Here is an 8055-nt window from a genome sequence, read left to right as displayed (position 1 = left end):
GGGGCCCTGTGTTCCATCCAATAGCTGGCTGTGAGCATCCACTTCTGTGTTTGCCAGGCACTGGCATAGCCTCACAAGAGACAGCTATATCAGGGTCCCTTCAGCAGAATCTTGCTGGCATGTCTGCCCGGATTTTCTTCCTGACGGACTACAACCCTGAGGTGAACGACGAGACAAACCCTCTCCTCCCCAATTTGCTTTTGGCCACTGCTGTTTTATCACAGCTACAGAAAACAAACTAAGACAGTGATGAAACCATCTTTTTTTTTTTTTTAAAGCTTTAGAAAAATTTTTTCAGAGCATTCAAAATTTTAGTAAGTCCCTTAGGGCTAAAATAAAAACCTACAAGATCTTTTGCAGTAAGGTTTGTAAGTGTCTTCTAGTCGACTGCCTCCAATGACGAGAATTCTAGTGTGTTTCACTTCTGGAAAAGAATGCATGTATGGTGAATGTCACCAGATACTTGGGGACCAGCCATGTTATTACTTTGTCAAATTTGATGAATTACTATCATAAAGCAAACTAACTCTGTTGTGCCCCTGGATGAACATGACTTGTCTGTGACGTGTAATTTGTGCTATGTAATTTGATGAATTAGTAATGTGAACCCACCCTTGGCTCCGGACTGGCCTGTGTTCCGCACAGTTCTGGATTCATTCACAGACCGATGTGCTCTGCCTAGGACACCTGTGTTTCCATTCAGTCAGCCTGTCTCCCAACTGTTCCCTTTCTATCTGCTGCTTTCTAGTCAGGAACTTACCCCCTTCTTCTCTGCAACTGAGATTTCAATTCAAAATGAAGCACTGAAGAGCTGATACAGTTTCAAGTTTCTCCTGCATTTGTGTGTGCATGCATGCAAATATGTGAACAATGAACAATGTGAAGGGCCACAGTGAAAAGAATTTTAAATAGTTCCTATTACCAAGTAGCCTCAGCTTAGAAACACTAACAGGGATACTCTGCAGTGGGTGATTTTTCAAAATTATTTTATAATCTTGTCAACAGTACAGACAACGGTACCACTGTTTACCTCGCCTGAAGTCACTGAGTGGTTTGGGTCAAAGCTGAAATGGAACACTCAACACTAAAGGGCCCCGCCCTCCATTGTCTCCTATCTTTCCAAACAGGGATCTGGGGAGTGTAGGAAGACTTTTCATATACCTGCTAACACTAACAACTAATGCCAAAATAAACACGGCCCTTTCCCAAGGCGCTGAGATGATTAAACTCTAAACGTTAGTCTGAGCTTCATTGCTGAAGACTGGCAGGGACTCAAGACAAACTAGTAGAGACCAGGTCTAACAAAGGGGAGGCAGTTATAGCAATGAGCATACAAACGAATGCACTCAAAATTCTGTAAATAAACCCATAACTCAAGAGGCCACTCTCCACAGCTAATTTTGAAATAATTCCTGCCTGGTGTCATGCAAATATGACATTCATCCTTGACAGCTTCTCACTTTTTAACAACTGTGGCCGAGAATTACACGTTGAAGTCAACAGTGTTGTCAGTAACAAAAATAAACAGCTGTTGCCTACGTGAAGGGCTACTTCGGCCGGGATCCTTATGCTTTCTTCTTCCTGAGGGGACAACCAGCTTCACGTGATGAAAACGACGCAAACTCCCTTTGCCTGAAGGTTTCTGGAGAGCACTGGCTGTGGGAACTGGATGAGGGCCAGGTCCTTCCTTTCTCTCCCCTCCTAGAGAAAGGTCTAGCTCTCATTCAGGGACTTCTGTGAGATTCTACACCCTGGGTATCATTCTGATTCTTCTTTCTGTTTTGTTTCTTTATTCTTGTTTTTCGAGACAGGGTTTCTCTGTATAGCCCTGGTTGTCCTGGAACTCACTCTGTAGACCAGGCTGGCCTCAAACTCATAAATCCGCCTGTCTCTGCCTCTCAAGTGCTGGGATTAAAGGCGTGCGCCACCACTGCCCAGCATTCTGATTTTCTTTCCTAAGTATCAGACAAAATAATGGAGCCACTTCCAATCGATAATGTCCCACATGACATGCTTTTGAGATAATGTGAATACGTTAAGTATGACATAGGACATGATTTTCCCACTTTTCAAATGCACTTCAGAACATTTCCATAATCTTCCTGTCATCTGATAATCTATTAAAATTCTCCAAGTGCTGGAGAGATGGGTCAGTGCTTAATGGTACTGGCTGCTCTACCAGAAGACCCAAGTTTGAGTCTCCTCAAATGACTCCAGAGAAACAAACTAAGACAGTGATGAAAATGTCTTTTTTTTTTTTTTTAGCTTTAGGAAAAAAAAATTCAGAGCATTCAAAATTTTAGTAAGCCCCTAGGGCTAAAACAGAATATAGGGAGTCCTGAGAAGATGACAACAGAGAGCAGAAATGATTCTCTATGACTGAAAGTCATTGACTAGAACAAATGCTCAACACTGATTGATAGCAATGTTTCCACGACTTAACTCCACAAACCTAAAACCCTTCTTACTGCTTGTTATCAAACCTCTTTTAAAAAAAAAAATTCAGACTTCAGGGGCTGGAGAGGTGGTTTGGTGGGTAAGAGCACACTTCCTTTGCTCTTTATGAGATCTAGGGCAACCCCTAGCACCTGCACGGTGGCCCGCAGCCTTCGAACATTTCGAAGACATCCAAGATGTCCAGGGGCATCTGATGTCTCCTGGACAATAGGGGCACAAGGCCCGCACATGGTGCACACACAAGTAAGCAAAACACCCATATACGTACAAGTACATTAATCACAAGTCCCTTATCAGGCAGCTCACAGTGACCTGCAACTGCAGCTCCAAGGGATCCAACGCCCTCTTCTGGCCGTCTCAGAAACCTGCACACATACTCACACTTATTTACATACATTTTTAAAAAATTATATACAAACTTGCATTGCTAAGCTGAAAAGAGCAAAAGCTAAAGAACTCGCCACTAAATTGGGTTAAATGTACACTAAGTTTTCTGTACATAAATATAATTACAAAAAAATTATATATAAACTACTGTTATGACAAACTGTGGAACTCTCTTAGGTGTATCCACTCTGAGCACCTACTAATGCTTATGCTTAAATGTTAAAAAAAAAAAATCTCTTAATGCACTCCACTTCTTCATACTGGCACATACTCTGAAATTCTCTGCCAGTCAGGAATGTAGGCTTTAGTGAACAGAAGTCTGAGGAGAACTCATTGGGCCAGGCAGGCAGCAGCGGGGAGCTGTGTCTCTGGTTCCCACGCACCGTTACTGACATCTCCCATACCTTAGGAGTTTGGGTTATTAACATCATCTATGTTACAACAAACTCAAGGGTCTGAGCCATTTCTAAAGAGACACTTTCAGGAGACACAGGCCCTGACATTAATAATACCACAGCTCTAACATTAAGGCCTTGGTTTTGTTTTTTGAAAGTAAAAACTTTAAAACAAAACAAAATAAAAACCACTTTTCTCACTAGACACCATCATATATTGAATTCTTATATACCAGAATGTCCTTAAAATGCAAATGTTTATCAACTATATTACCTCAGTTACTTGGTTATTAATCCATTATATACAAAGCTGGTTTTCAGAAAGTCATCGGATATTCTCTGCTTCCAGGTGCCTAGCATCTATTCCTGCCCACTAGGAAAATGTTTTCCAGTGGCTTCCAAATTGTCATTCAACAATATAAATGCAATGAGGACACCCTATAAAATGGACTTCCAAGCCTCTCAAAATGGTTAGGACCTCAGGAAGTCAGTAAAACCTGCAACAATCACAAGCGTGGCCAGAGACTATGGCAGGGTTAGTCCAGTCAGGAAAGAGGAGCTGACGAGAACATGGGTGATGCTGGAGAACATGAAAGGCACGCCCAGAGACAGCCTCGACCAAGACCAGATACTGTCTGGGATAATTCTTCAAAAACGACTCTGATTATGGAGAAGGAATCAAATATTTGGAAATTACAAACATATGCTTCCAAATGCTTTTGTCAGGAAAAAAAAAAAGATAAGACTTCTGGAAGTTAGCATAGTTATAATCTAACTTCTTATATATATTTTCTTGGTAATTTGAGTAAAGCACTTCAAGTAAGCTTTAATGACACTATTATGAAAATCTGGTCTCTGGTTAAGGTGGACTTAAGTGACTTCCAGTGTCAATTAAGCTAAGGGAGGCTTGACATCAAAGAAGACATTTACTCTTTCCCTTTATTTGCAGCATGTTTAATTACACATATTTAATTAGCTCTACTATCTAGTAGAGGCAGTCTACTATTATTAATCACATTTTAACTTAAAAATAGTATGTTTCTCCTTCATCCTTCCAGTTGATATTCTAGATTTCCATTTGAGATACTTAGATACTAGCCCATGCCTATAGGAGCTTTGCTAGACTTGTTAACTCTTGTAAAGGAAGAATCAGTTCATTTTTCATAGTCACTCCTTCAAGGGAAGTCTTTTTGTTTTCCTTCAGCACCCTCAGAAAAAGCTTCTCTCACATCACTCTCTTGTTGGATCTATTCCCAGGATGTATATCTATCTGACTACCAAATCACCATCTACACTGTAACACTCCCACCGAACACGTGGGCATAGCACGAGAACAGAATACTAGTTCCTTAAAGGCAGAGAGTGAATTTTTGACTATGGGGACCACGAGGAACAGTTTAACAATCTATTTCCAGGGACATAATAACATAAGACAGCCTGAATAAATCTCTCACAAAACTAGATTAAACATAAAATAATAACTTTTTACATGAGTTGCTGATCTATAAAGGACATCCTGAAGTTAGGAGAAATGCAAGAGGGCCCAGTGACATGGCCGGTGCAGAGCAGTGTGGCCGAAGGGCATCCAGCTCTCTGGTGACCTGGAGGTTTCACCAGCAGCACAAACATTCTTCTCGTGTGTACAGAGACTCCAAAAGGAGGCCATATGCTATGCCACAAATAACTCTCAGGACATTTTAAAAGGCTTCAAGTCATACAAAATATGTTCTTAAACTGCATGTCTTAAGTCAGTGAAAATTGATTATGAAATCTGGAGAATTCACCAATATACGGGCATGAATACACCTCTAAGCAAGCAACGGGGAGGGAGGGAAGCTGAAAGGCTTTGAGATGAACAAAAAGGGAGCTAAGGTGTCCAAAACTCACAGAGGGCAACTGAAACACTGTTTGAAAAGAAATGCACAGCCTTAGACATTTATGTTAAAACAGTAAGACTTCAGATCAGTAATCGAAACACAATACCTGAAGACAGGAGAACGCAGTAACCACAAAACCTACAGCAAGCAGAGCAATTGACGAGAGTGGAAACGAATGATAAAAACAGAAACAGAAACTATAACAAACAAACAAACAAACCACCGGCTTTTGGGAGGGTCAAAAAGCTAGACTGGTGAGGGAAAGAAATCAAAGACTCAAATAATAAGAATGATGTGTTGGGGGCCATTATAGAAGTAAGAGCTGTAAGGGACCATGAGGACACTGCACAGATACCAATTGGACGAGGAGGAGCGGGGATTCCTAGTAAGAAGCAACTTACTGAATCTAAGACGAAACATCTGAGCTGACACAACAAATAAGCAAAATCATCTAGTAATAATGATAAAGCCACAAATTCTCTGACCCCAATGCCTGTGGTGGTAAATCCTAGCAAACTGCACAGCTATTCCAAAAAGATGAAAAGAGCATTTATTTAACTCGTCCTGGGATTAGTCTTATCCCAAATCCAAAACCAGACAAGACTTCAGAGGAGAACTAGTCTGTTATGAATGCAGATGCTAAAGTCCTCAACAAATACTATCAGACCAATCCAGTACCAAAAAGGGACCACAATCCGTAATAATCTTTGTTTTCAGTGGATTGAAAGACAAAAATCGTATCAGCTTAACAGACAAAAACATCTGATAACATCCAAAATAGATTCCTGGTAAAAGCAACAGACAAACTAGAAACTGAACCTCAAACTGACGAACTCAAATTAGAAAATACCATGAGATGACTACAAACACACTCGCTGCAGACATCACTGTTGATGAGACAAGTATAGGAGGGACTGGAACCTTTGGTGGGCGGGGCCAACTAAGAGGACCCTTCACTGGGGCCATGCTCTTGAAGATGATGATGATGAGACACTGGCTCTCTTCTGGTTCTCTGGATTTTGTTTTCTGGCTCCTACAGCCGGCAGCTCAACGTGTAATGAGACCCACCATGATGCACCATTTTTGCCAAAGATTCATGGTTATGAGACCACTCCATCCTGGCACTTGAAGCAAACCCATGTGAATTGCACTATGTATTTTGTTACAGTTATAGGGAGACAACACAGGCATGTGCTTAGTGATGGCGTATCTGTGGATTACATGGAGCTGTTCCTCTATTTCTCCACAATGGTAAGGATGATGAACTTTCCTATCAACCATCTGCAGGGCTCCCGTTTCTATGCATCCTTACCAATCAATACTTGGTACTTTCAAACAGGCTCAGCAAACTTTACTGACTTGAATTTGCAATTCCCTGGTTATTCTTTTTAACATACTGGTTGGTCATTTGAGAAGTATCTATCTTCATTTTTACCTCAGTTCTTTATCAGGGTATGTGCTTGCCAGCTTTTATGTGAATTCCTTGTATATTTTGGGTATTAACGCCTTATACAAAATGTAAGGTTTGAGCTGAGCAGGTTACACGCCTTTACATCCAAGCATTTGGGAGGCTGAGACAAAAGGACTGTCAATCTGGAGCTAGTCTCAAATACGCATGGTACATTTCCCGGCTACCCTAGGGTGCATACAAAGGAAACAGATGGTCCGAGTGTGTACACTCCCTTTCTGTCCCACCTTTGCTGATGTCCCCTCATGCAATCGTCTCAGTGACCGTCATGTTTGTTACCTGGGCATACTAGTAAAAGGTGCTGCCCAGACCAAGTTCATGACACTTTTATTCCATTTCCCTTCAGCAGTTTGTCTAAGGCTACAGGCCTGTTTAATCCATTTTGAGCTAGCTGTGTATACAGCATGAGGTAACTAACAATTTGGCTCTCCTACGGGCAGTCACTGAGAACCCAACACTCAGCATACTCCTATGTCAGCACGCGCTGCTCTGACTACTGTAGCTTTTCACACCAGGTTACGAGATGCCTCCTGTTTGGTTCTGCATCCCTCAAATTGTCCCAGTCACTCAAGTAACATTTGAATGGACAGAGAAGTGGACTGAGTCAGATGCAGTGGTGCACACCTGTAATCCCAGCACTGGGAAAGGGGAGAGGGGAAGGGGTGAGGTCAAGGTTATCTTGAGCTATACTATCTCAATAAACAAAATATCAGGCTGCACTGACTAACTCTGGGTTGTGTGGATATTTTGGGAATATGTATTCTTCTATTATGGGGTATGTTTTAAAGTATTGTGTAATTTTTAAAATTTCTTTCACTAGTACTTTTTTAGTTCTCAGGTTACATATCTCTCAGTTCCTTCATAATGTATTCCTAAATATTTTATTTTTGTTAGTTACCGCAGATTAAACTGCCATCTTCATTTCTTTTTCAAATAGCTTTAGTACACAAAACTACCACCAGTTTTTGAACATTAATTTTGTAACCTGTAACTTCTAAACTATTTAAATTTATTTTTATATTTTTAGTCAGAGTTGGGATTTATTAAAGATGTTCTAATATAGATTTTAAGGACAAGATAAGAGAAAGAGGCAACTGTAAAGGGAAACAGCTGAAGGTGTGTGCTGCCACATTATCACATGCACAAATCAGTAAGAGGAAGACAGGGAGAGGAGACACGGAAGGACAGTAGTCTACAGGTTCTAGATATGAAATTTGAGTTAAAAGTAGATTGTGATAAATTTGTGATGTATATTATAAACTCTAATAAAACAAGTAAAACCAAAAAAGGTCAGAAAGGAGCTACAATACAATCATAACATACTTGATAAAAACCAAACTCATGAACTGGGCATGGTGGCGCACGCCTTTAACCCCAGCACTCAGGAGGCAGAGGCAGGCGGATTTCTGAGTTTGAGGCCAGCCTGGTCTACAAAGTGAGTTCCAGGACAGCCAGGGTTACACAGAGAAAC

This window comes from Mus pahari, chromosome 9, assembly GCF_900095145.1.
Source record: "Mus pahari chromosome 9, PAHARI_EIJ_v1.1, whole genome shotgun sequence".
Lineage (NCBI taxonomy): Eukaryota > Metazoa > Chordata > Mammalia > Rodentia > Muridae > Mus > Mus pahari.
Note: the sequence above shows the minus strand (reverse complement) of the source record.